The 12733-nt window shown below is 45.4% G+C and overlaps 1 protein-coding gene across 2 annotated transcripts in view; it reads left to right on the forward strand.

Annotated features, from left to right (window-relative positions):
- Positions 1-12733, forward strand: part of LOC128686776 (rho-related GTP-binding protein RhoU) — a 260199-nt gene that overhangs the window by 27085 nt on the left and 220381 nt on the right. The gene's annotated exons all lie outside the window — the stretch shown is intronic.

Raw genomic sequence — 12733 nt, forward strand, 5'->3', positions numbered from 1 at the left:
GATTCAGAGGTGTCCCTGTTTGCAGTTGATATGAAGTTAATGAGAATAATTCAATCGGACGAGGACCAGGCAGAACTACAAAGGGATCTGGACAGGCTGCAAGCCTGGTCCAGAAACTGGCTCCTGGAGTTCAATCCCACCAAGTGCAAAGTCATGAAGATTGAGGACGGGCAAAGAAGACCGAAGACAGAGTAAAGTCTAGGGGGGCAGAAACTACAAAGCTCACTCAAGACAAAGGATCTTGGGATGAGCATAACACCGGGCACATCTCCTGAGGCGCACATCAACCAAATAACTGCTGCAGCATGCGGGCGTCTTGCAACCTAAGAACAGCATTCCGACATCTTAATAAGGAATCATTCAGGACACTGTACACCGTGTACGTTAGGCCTATATATATTGGAGTATTCAGCACCAGTTTGGAATCCACACCTAGCCAAGCACGTAAGGAAACTAGAGAAAGTGCAGAGGTTTGCAACAAGACTAGTCCCGGAGTTAAGGGGCATGTCCTACGAAGAGAGGTTAAGGGATATCGTCCTGACGACACTAGAGGACAGGAGAGATAGGGGGGACGTGATAACGACATAAAATACCGAGAGAAATCGACAAGATGGACTGAGACCGGATGTTCCAGAGATGGGACACAGCAACAAGGGGTCACAGTTGGAAATTGAAGACTCAGGTGAATCACAGGGATGTTAGGAAGTATTTCTTTAGTCACAGAGTTGTCAGGCAGTGGATAGTCTGGGAAGTGATGTAGTGGAGGCAGGATCCATAGCTTTAAGAAGAGGTATGATAAAGCTCACGGTTCAAGGAGAGTGACCTAGTAGCGACCAGTGAAGAGGCGGGGCCAGGAGCTCGGACTCGACCCCCGCAACCTCAACTAGGTGAGTACACACACACACACACACACACACACACACACACACACACACACACACACACACACACACACACACACACACATACATACATACATACATACATACATACATACACACACACACACACACACACACACACACACACACACACACACACACACGGGGCACCACCGAAGCGCTCCCATTCAAAGTTGGCGCAGGGATGACTCACGCCGTGGCTGCCGCTGTCCTTAAAGGTGAGGGATCCAGCCTCGCCCCTGGGACTCTCAACCTTGCCGAGACCCGCACTCTGGTCGATTTCTCCTTGTTGTTGATTTAAAGCCCAAGAGGAGTTCGATATTCAAAGGGTTAAAGGTGAGGAGAGGATTGTTTTATTTCCATTTGGGTTGTCTACGATCAGTTAAGGCAGTTTGTTGATAAAGGAAAGTGTATGTGTGCATAGTATGCCCGTGTGTACTTTATTGCATGTACAACCTGATGCTTCGACTAGAACGCACAGAGGTGACACATAACTAGGTGGGCGTATCATTATCTGTGGCAGAAGACAGATTCTGAACCTCGGAGATGCTATGGTCGACGCTCCCACTGATTCTATCTCGGGAACGCTCTTGCGTACACCACCAGGAAACCTGACCCTGTTGGGTGGGCCTAACTTCACTTGTGTGGCCTCTCTCTCTCTCTCTCTCTCTCTCTCTCTCTCTCTCTCTCTCTCTCTCTCTCTCTCTCTCTCTCTCTCTCTCTCTCTCTCTCTCTCTCTCAATAATTGACTCATGCAGAGTCAGTGATACTCTTTAGGTCACTAGTGATGCAGGTTGGTTTTGGCCCACCCGGTGTTTGTGTGCATATAACCAGTTTCCAAGTCATCTTGGTACATATCTATGTATGACACGTGCCGTTACTTTTGTATCAAGCATCTGATAAGGAGCTTTATGAGAAGCTTTGTAAAAATCAACAAGTGGTAAGAAACCACGACTCAACACCCTTCAAGCATAAGAGGAATTACCAATAGATCCCTGGCTGCCCTTAAGGGGAAACTCTAAACATTCCTCAAATCATTTCCTGATCAACCTGGTAGTTGGGCATACGTTGGGCTGCGGACAGCTGGTACTAACAGCTTGACTGATCAGGCCAGGAGGCTTGGTCTGGGACCAAACCGCGGAGGCGGTGACTTCCGTGAGGGACTACAGGTTATGGGTAACATCATAATCATTAAAATTATCATAAAATAAAAAGAATGGCTACTTAAAAAAACACGACCAGTTTTGCTGGAAGTCATGGTGCGAGTTTGTGGTTAATTGCTTTTCTAAATTTTACATATGCTGTTTAATCCAATTATCGTTTCCACTGGTTACCACTACTGAAGTTAGATTGTTAAACTGTTCATTACCAGGAAATTGCCAGGAAGTGCTTTATCCACTTTTAAAGATGGGTGTGGTGCGAAAATTTACACTTCAGTAACTGTTACAATTTCCAGGAATTTGCCGAAAAGAATGATCAAAGATTTGTCTCTAAATTCTTACTTTCTTAAATATTACTGAATAGTTTGATGCGAAGTTTGAGTTTCACTATCGACCGAGGGCAGTTTTGTCCAGCGTCATGTCTTGGTTAGACCTGCTCACTCACGTCTTTGGAAATAAATCTTACTTTATGCCTACGTTTAGGTATCCGACTTAAATCTTCGTATTGTTTTCACCACTGTATCTATAAAACTCACGTACCTAATGCAAACATTATAGAAATTTTACACAGCAGTGTGTAGAAACCTGTGTAAACTTACCTGTTTATTTTTCTGAGTAAGCTACCTGGAGGGTGTTCCGGGGGTCAACGCCTCCTCTGCCCAGTCCATGACCAGGCCTCCGGGTGAATCAGGGCCTGATGAACCAGGCTGTTGCTGCTGGCCATACATAGTCCAAGGGGTGAACCACAGCCCGACTGATCGGGCTTGCTTAATCCATCTAGTACACTATTGTTATAATGATGAGGGAAGTAGCTTAGCGCTTCTAATGCTGACCACAACCACCAGCATCTTCACTTTCCTCTTTTTCCTCGCCCTTGTAGGTGATTTTGCTCTAGTAAGGTCTTGCAGGGCGTGGTGGTTTGTGGCAGGTGCGGCTTTCACTTGTTTCTACCAAGTTATGAAAACTACAGCCTGGATATTTAATAAACACTACGGGTGTAGCCTGGGCCCGTGCAGGGGCCAGTGTAATCTGTTTTTATTGTTCTGAAATCAAACGTTCTCGCGTAGTTGTGTTTCCAGGAGTCGATTTATAACTCTTACCGACGAGTTGCATTGATTTCTGGCCTCCAGAGTCCGATCATATCTACTCTTAAAGCTGCCTCCGCTACCTCTTCATCTAGTGCATTCCACCTAAATGAAAGCCTTGTCATGCACATACGGCCTTGTGTTTTTAACGTTGCACAAGTGATACATTTCCGGTATCTTCAGGTTTAGTATCTGTGTACTTGACGATGACTTGACAAAATCTTGCTCTCACAGTGTTCAGATTACATAACAGTATAATACAGTAGCACTTTCGTTGTCATGGCAATGTAGGTGCAACATCTCTCTTCTCTGGAAGATGATACAGGTATAGTTGATGTGATAAGATCTTGGCGTGGCTGGTATTTCATAAAGGTGTGTGGCAGAGGGTGGAATTAATTTTGAGTAGAAACTTTATGCAGAAAGAGGTGAGGCGTGGAGACAAGCCAAATCAAATATGTTTTTGGCCCACTTAAATATAAATTGGTCGTAAAATTAAATTTTGGTATAGTCGGTGGTCCTGTAGTACTTGCCGAGGCTGCTGGCTGTGTTATACAGTATACGCCGTTTAATAAATGAATGTTAGATGTTCACTACATTAACTCCTGAGGCTCGGGCCTGCAACTTTAATTCGTGGATGCTAAATATTCGGTGGAGCGGCCATTAACATATTTTAGGAAGAACCATCTGACCCTTTCAAAGAGCACTCAGCTCCGCGTGGCTGGTCCTTACTGTTTTATCTTTATTTATCACTGCTGTGTAGCCTTCCTTTTTTTTTCTTACACGTATAAGAGGACACAAGTGAGCAAGACTCGAGTCAGGTCCTGTGCAGTCGAGACCTGGGAATGGTTGGCTCTAACTTTTATGGCTCACAACCACCACTCTTTTTATGTAGTATATTTTCCAATGCATCGAGTGTGTACATATTAAACAGACTTTGATATCATGGCGAATTGTGGGCAGCCCAGAGTGTACCTTCCCAAAGTCTATTTCTTTGTTTTCTGGGATATATCTCCCGGCTGAAAGAAATAAGTTAACAAGCGTGCGATGGTAGAAATAATAGTAACACTGACCAAGGAAAACTCGGCTATTTTAACAGCGAATGTGGATGTCAAATTCCCTGTTGGGAATATTGGCATGTCAACTAGGAGAGTGATGGCAGGATATATACCTTTGATGAGTTTCGAGAGTCTTAATACTCCCAGAGCCCGGCCATGGGCCAGGCTCGTCTGGTGCTGGCGTGGTCAACCAGGCTGCTGCTGCTGGAGGCCCGTTACCCCACATATCCATCACAGCCTGAATGATCTGGCACCAGGTGAAGATACCTATCCAGTTTCCTCTTGAAGACTTCTACACTTGTTCCAGCAGTGGGTTTCTGATGTCTCCTGGTAAGATGATGAATAATCTGGGTCCACGGATATTGATACAGTGTTCTTATATTGTGCCCATGGTGCCCCTGCTTTTCACTGGGTTTATTTTGCACTTCCATTTCTCTTGCTGCAGTATGTTCTGGCAGTGTGCAGATTTGGGACCAGGCCCTCGAGTACTTTCCAGGTATATATTATCACGTATCTCTCTTCTCCGCTCCAGTGAGTACATAGTTAAGACTTTAAAGCATTTCCAGTAATTTAAGTGCTTTACTGGCTCTGTGCGGACCATAAACGACCTCTGTATTTGTTCCATCTCTGATATTTCTCCAGCCTTGAACGGAGCCGCCAACATTGAACAATATTCCAAATGAAGAAGCACTAGCGATTTGAAAAATGTTACCACTGGCATTATATCCTTTGTTTTGAAAGTTCTCATTAGCCATCCCATCATCCTCCTGGCTGACGTGACCTTTGTCTTATTGTGTTCTTTGAAAGAAAAGTCAGCTAACATAATTATTCCCAAGTTTCCCACGTATTCATGTCGTTCTGTTTGACGATCCTCTTTTGTATACAGTGTTCCTTTTAAGTTCATCTTTCTTTCCATACCTAAGCAGTTAGAATTTATCACCATTGAACGTTGTATTCTCCACTGCCCACTGGAAAACACTCCTTATATATTCTTGGAATTTTTCAGTGCCTTCCACCGAAGCGACTTTCATACATATTTTAGTGTCATCTGCAAATGATGATACAAAACTGTTTCTCATCCTCATATGTCTGCTATGAGTATGAGAAACAGCAGAGGTGCCAGGACAGTGCCTTGGGGAACTGAGCTTTTTACCTCGCTGATGCTGGATTTTACTCTCTTTACTACTACTTTTTGTGTTCTGTGTGTTAGGAACCCGAAAATCATTCTGTCTACTTTTCCCGTAATGGCACTCATTTTGTGTGCAATCATCCCGTGATCACATTTGTCAAATGCCTTTGCAAAGTCTATATATCACATCTGCATTTTGGTTGTCTTCCTAAGCCTCCGTAATTCTGTCATAGTGGTTCAGCAGCTGTGACAGGCATGATCGTCCTGCTCGAAAACCATGCTGGTTTTGGTTATGCCGATTGTGCTGTTCCATGAAATTTGTAATTTGCTATTTCATCACTCTCAAAGACTTTTGTGATGAGGGAGGTTAGTGCTACTGGTCTAGTTTTTAGCTATTGCTCTACTACTTCCCTTATGCAAAGGAGCTATGTCTGCACTCGTTAAAGATCTTTCTTAGCTGGTCTGTGAATGCTTCAGCAGTTGCTGACGGTGGTTTATATATACTAGGATAATTACCAAATTCCTATTTTCAGTTTTGATACCTGGAATTTCTACTGTATCATTCGATGAATTCAATAATTCTGAACAGCAGAAAGTATCTTTCACATCGAGTCCTACTCCTCTCTGTGACATTATTTCTGTCACATCGTTATAGTTTCCTGTCTTTATCTCTCCATCCAAAACATCCCTTGTGTGTATTTCTGTAAATGCTCCAAACATAGCATTCGTTTCTGATAGGAGCCCACTAATATAACTAACTTTATCATTTTTATTTGATTTCAAGCTTTGAATATTTACAAAGGGGAAGCTCGGTTTACCATTTGGAATGTTTTGGTTTGGTGTGTGTTTAGTTAGTACCACTGGTGATGTACTGCCTGGTATCTCCCCTGGTGTACCTACCCGTGGAGACAAAGACGGTAAAAGAACTTTTGTGTATTTCTACTTTTTAACGGAGATCCTCTTCATGGTCGAGGTGCAAGTACTCAGACCAACCTTCTCTTTTGTTATTCTGGAGGAATGGCAAGTGAGGTAACCTCAACACTCGCTATAAGACCAGTGTCTCTAATAGCATCTTTGTTGCTGCTGTTTCTCGTAATCTTATTGCAGACCTCAGCGGCCCTGTTAACATAATTCCCACTCCATCTGACAGTCCATACGCAATGTTCAGTCCCTGGCTGTCACCTGGAATGAAGGGTGCCAGGCCAAGGCTGGAGGGGGGGAGGGAGAGAGGGTACCAGGCAGAGGCTAGAAGAGGGAGGGAGGGTGCCAGGCAGAGGCTGGAAGAGGGAGGGAGGGTGCCAGGCAGAGGCTGGAAGAGGGAGGGAGGGTGCCGGGCAGAAGCTGGAAGAGGGAGGGTGCCAGGCAGAGGCTGGAAGAAAGAGGGAGGGTGCCAGGCAGAGGCTGGAGGGTGGAAGAGGGAAGGAGGGTGCCAGGCAGAGGCTGGAAGAGGGAGGGGTGCCAGGAATAGGCTGGAAGAGGGAGGGAGGGTGCCAGGCAAATGCTGGAGGGAGGAAAGATACTAGGCAGAGGTTAGAAAGGGTGCCAGACAAGCTGGAGGTAGGGAGAGCGCTAGACCGAGGGTGGAAGTAGAGAGGGTGGAGAGGGGGTAGGGTTATGGAAGGGGGTGAACGGTGTGACCTACTGTGTTGTTGGTTGAGGAGGAGGTGATTGTTAGGACAGTGTTACTGTGAGACACGTGAAAGTTAGTGTGTGCCACCACCCTCACAACCGTACTCAACAGTCACTGCATCTCCACGCATCACCAGTTCTCAAAATGTGGACACACCGTGGGCATGGCATGTGTAATAAAGGTATCAAATTAACTCCTGAAAAACGCATTTAATTCTTTTCAATACAATAAATATGTATCGAAGTTGTTCATTTTACTAATGTTTATTGAAATTAATGAAAGTTCTTGTTGAAAGAAGAAAAGCAATGCTAAAAAATTGTAAAGGCGAGACAAATGCTCCCTTGGCTCAACACTTCAATATTTTGCGACCTTTAAGCCAGATCTTGGTACCTGACCTGTGACCGGTCTCGATAGTTTTTCTACTCTGACAGTCCGGCCTGGAGTTAGACATGCCTAGTGACCGCTCGATCAGCCTGGATATTGAAGACTACGCCCAGTACATACACAAGACCTCCAGGTTTTATTTACTGGAGTTTTTTTTTAATGGGAAATATACTTTAAGAATCTTGATGATTATAGTTAGCCTCAGAGTCTTGAGATAGAATGTTTGCGATGCCAGGAGAGGGAGCCAGGTGTCACAAGTGGCAGCGAAAGACGTAGCAGAAGACCAATAAGGACGTTAGGAAGTACTTTTCAGCCTATGGGTGATAGTTGGAATAACTAAACGAAAAAGTGGTAAAAGAAGTCACCATACTTAGTTTCAAGAGGGAGTATAATCTGTCCTGTAAACTAGATATCCGTAAAGTCAGTTGTTAATTACCAAGAGGCGGGGGTCAGGAGCCATTCTCCGACCCTTGCAAACAAAACTATGTGAGTACACGAACCAGCCGGCCACACCCACGCCCACCTCATCCCGTGTGGCGCCTGTTAAGCTTTTGCTCTTTAACACAGCATGTTCGCTGATCCCTCACGTTGCTACAGCAACCATCAACCCTCGCCTCAGCGTTGCCAGGAACACCACACTGCTGCCCACAGTACCACCCACTCTCCTACAACACTGGCCACACTCCCATAACATCGCCCACGCTCCCACATACCTCCCATGCACCTACAACAACGTCCAAGCTCTCACAACACCGCCCACGTTTCCATAACACCGCCCACGTTCCTACACCTCCCACGTTCCTACAACACCGCCCACGCTCCCACAACACTGCCCACATACCTACAACATTCACACTCCCGCAATACCTCCCACGTTCCCTCAATACCGCCTACGCATCCACAGTACCACCCACGCACCCACATACCGCTCACGCTCCCACAACACCGCTCATCACCTTTCAGAGTTTAGGCAAATTCAATACACGGCTTCAAGAGTAAGTACAAGTCCAGTAATACTGATCAAATTACTTTTGTAGGCGGGTTCAAGAGCTGAGACTTATCTCCAGCAAATACATCTGGTTGAATACACATACCCACTTACAAGGCTGTGGCTTCACAGTACTTTCAACATCACCAAACAAAGGTACAGTGGCGTTGCCGCCCCACTGTACCAGCCAAGCCTCTCTCTCCAAACACGCTGGAGTAGTACTCAGAGACGGGGCCCACGAACTGTGACTCGACCTTCGCAAACACAACTGGGTGAGGGCGGCGTACATCACTTCCCTACACAGCTAGTTGTGACTCCTATACTATTACTGTTTTACCAGAATCCCTTCAAGACCAGGAAGTTCAATGATGCCGGCGAAGGATTCATGATCCATGGAATTGGGGCTACCCTCTTAAATTAATTTTTTATTTCTTTGCATAATATACAATGTGTGATTTACATATTATAAAATATTGTTAAGTACAAAACAAGCCACTAACACTACCCTTATTAGCTCTTTATTACCCAGATGCTGTATGATCCCTACGGATTTAGCGCTTCCTCGTGAATAAAAAATAATAGCTGTGCACGGTGTTCGTACTTAATTTTGTTAAATACAATATTTTCCATCTCTCCTCATACATAGAAGAACGAATGAAGAGTTGTGAACAGTCTCAAGTGGAAGGACAAGAGGCTCTAATTGTACACTGAGGGAGAAGAGGAGGAGGAGGAGGCGGCGAGAACGTTTGTGTAGTGTGGAATACACGAGACACTGAAGACATCACGAAATAAATACAACTCCTCTGGTGTATTCCCACTCCCTCCCTCAGTCAAAACCCCTTTGCCCCCTCAGTCAACACCCTTCTCCCCAGCCACATCAACCCCAGCAAGCACTTTCCACTCCTCGCCGCTCAGTTGTTGGGTTGCCTACGCCCTCCCATCCAGCAGGGCCGCCTTGCCGCCCACGCTCTCCCACCCAGTATTACCACCCCCTAGCCGCCCACGCCCTGCCACCCACCCAGCATTTAGCGAGCCTCGTGAGTGGTCGGCCGAGTCTGCCTGACCAGTTTGTTATTTTTAGTCATGACGTCACAGCGTAAGCCTGTGAGTGGCTGGAGGCTGGTGCAAAGACGGGAGATGACTGGGGTGGAGGTGATGCTGACAGGATGTCCGGCCTTAACCTCTCCATCATCACCTTCCCTCTGCACCTCTCAAAAAATCCAGACACAAATAGGGGAAAACTTAAGAACACATGAAAAGACGAGCACTGCAGCAAACTTACTGACCCATACTAAGGTTGGTCATGAATTCCATAAGGAATATAATACCGATGACTGTATGGGTTATCCTAGGTAATCTACACATATGTTGCTACTTGGAGTCTACCTGGAGGATGTTCGGGGATCAACGCCCCCGCGGCCTGGTCCACGACCAGGCCTCCCGGTGGATCAGGGCCTGACCAACCAGGCTGTTACTGCTGGCCGCACTTAGTCCAACGTACGAACCACAGCCCGGCTGATCCGGCACTGACTTTAGGTATTTATGTGTACCTGTACCTGAATAAACATACTTAAACACATGCGCAATGTTGGGAATATTTCATTAGGGTAAGTTTCACTTGCCCGGAGCTTGATCAGTTACCGGTGGACAAAACGTAACCTAATGCAAGTTTTTTAGGAGAGCTGAGTGATTTGCCGGGTCAGAGCGCTATTGAAATCTCAATACTACCTTCCCGTATATCTCTGGATATATGCACTGAAATGCGTACTTAGTGTGTCTGTGAATGTTCACTGACATGCATAGCTCACGGTGTATATACTCTTCAAGAATTTTGAACATGTAGTTGCCAAGACAGGGTGTTTTCACGGTCAAGGTGTGTTGGCGTGAGGAGGCTACCTGACTCGGCTACCTCACCAGCTAAGCTGCCGAAGCTACTAAGCAATTAGTGGTATGCTTGATGTCCTCATTGCCCGACTTAGTCTCCCCGGAGCTCGGACTCCTATTCAGGTGTTCATTATATCGTTTTGCAAGCTTATGTATGCCAAATCTTCCGGTGAGCAACAGAAAGCAATATGGGCTTCAACGAGGACAAATTTCCACTCTTAGAAAAAATTTAAGATATAGGAATTGTAGATTACAAAACTTAATCTCCATTATAGAGCAGAAGAAAAATGTAAGTGCCCTGGACGTAACTATGTCAGGTGTTCTTATGGTGGAAGGTTACCTGGAGGTTACCTGGAGGTTATTCCGGCGATCAACGCCCCCGCGACCCGGTCCATGACCAGGCCTCCCGATGGATCAGGGCCTGATCAACTAGGCTGTTACTGCTGGCCGCACGCAGTTAAACGTACGAGCCAAAGCCCGGCTGATTCGGCACTGACTTTAGGTATCTGTCCAGCTCTCTCTTGAAGGCAGCCAGGGGGTTATTGGCAATTCCCCTAATGCTTGATGGGAGGCTGTTGAACAGTCTTGGGCCCCGGACACTTATGGTGTTTTCCCTTAGTGTACCAATGGCGCCCCTACTTTTTATTGGGGGCATTTTGCATCGCCTGCCAAGTCTTTTACTTTCGTAGGTAGTGATTTCTGTGTGCAGATTTGGGACCATTCCTTCCAAGATTTTTCAAGTGTAGATTATGATATCTCTCTCCCTCCTGCGTTCCAACGAGTACAAGTTAAGTGCTTCCAAGCGTTCCCAGTAGTTAAGGTGCTTGACAGAACTTATACGTGGGGTAAAGGATCTCTGTACACTCTCTAGATCTGCGATTTCACCTGCTTTGAATGGAGATGTTAATGTACAGCAGTATTCCAGCCTAGAGAAAACAAGTGATTTGAAAAGGATCATCATTGGCTTGGCATCTCGTTTTGAACGTTCTCATTATCCATCCTATCATTTTCTTTGCACGTGCGATCGTGGCACTGTTGTGATCCTTGAAAGTGAGATCCTCAGACATTACTACTCCTAGGTCCCTTACATTATTTTTCCGCTCTATTATATGACCCGAGTCTGTAGTATACTCTGTTCTAGTTATTATCTCCTCCAGTTTTCCATAACGGAGTAGTTGGAATTTGTCCTCATTGAACATCATATTGTTTACCGTTGCCCACTGGAAAACTTTGTTTATATCTTCTTGGAGGTTAACCGCGTCCTCAGCAGATGACAGCCTCATGCAGATCCTAGTATCATCCGCAAAGGATGATACGGTGCTGTGATGTATATCTCTGTCTATGTCTGATATGAGGATAAGGAATAAGATGGGGGCGAGTACTGTGCCTTGTGGAACAGAGCTCTTCACTATGGCAGCCTCCGATTTAACTCTGTTGACCACTACTCTTTGTGTTCGATTTGTTAGAAAGTTGAAGATCTATCTCCCCACTTTCCCAGTTATTCCTTTAGCACGTATTTTATGGGCTATTACACCATGATCGCATTTGTCAAATGCTTTTGCAAAGTCTGTGTATATTACATCTGCATTCTGATTTTCTTCCAGTGCATCCAAGGCCATATCATAGTGATCCAGTAGTTGTGAGAGGCAGGAGCGACCTGCCCTGAACCCATGTTGCTCTGGATTGTGCAGATTTTGGGAATCCAGGTGATTTGCAATCCTGCTTCTTAGCACTCTTTCAAAGATTTTTATGATGTGGGACGTCAGAGCTATTGGTCTATAGTTCTTAGCTAATACTTTGCTACCACCTTTATGGAGTGGGGCTATATCCGTTGTTTTAAGTGACTGTGGAATTTCACCCATGTCCAAGCTCCTCCTCCATAGTGTACTTAGGGCACGCGAGAGGGGTTTCTTGCAGTTCTTAGTGAAAACAGAGTTCCACGAGTCTGGGCCCGGGGCTGAGTGCATGGGCATGTTGTCAATGGCTTTTTCGAAATCTATCGGAGTTAGGGTAATGTCGGGAATCTGACATACCTTTATGGAGTTTTGAGGCTCATTCATGAAATCATTTGGGTCGTCAATCCTCAGACCGATTATTGGTTCAATAAACATAGAGTCGTACTGGGATTTCAATATTTCACTCATTTCCTTGTTGTCATCTGTGTAAGTCCCATCCTGTCTGAGTAAGGGCCCGATACTAGATTTGGTATTTGCCTTGTTTTTGGCATATGAAAAGAAATATTTTGAATTTCTTTCAATTTCACTAATAGCTTTAAGCTCCTCCTGTCTCTCCTGGTTCCTGTAAGAGTCATTTAACTTAAGCGATAGTTTCCACTTCCTTGATCAGTGCCTCCTTTCGTGTATCAGATATTCTAGCACTCCTGAGGAGCTCAGTGACTCTTCGTCGTCTTCTGTAGAGGGAGCGTCTTTCTCTCTCTAGTTTACTCCTGCTCTTCTTCTTTCTTAGGGGAATATGCCTAGAACATGCTTCGGCTGCCAGGAAACTGATCCTTTCAA

This window comes from Cherax quadricarinatus, chromosome 7 (assembly GCF_038502225.1).
Source record: "Cherax quadricarinatus isolate ZL_2023a chromosome 7, ASM3850222v1, whole genome shotgun sequence".
Lineage (NCBI taxonomy): Eukaryota > Metazoa > Arthropoda > Malacostraca > Decapoda > Parastacidae > Cherax > Cherax quadricarinatus.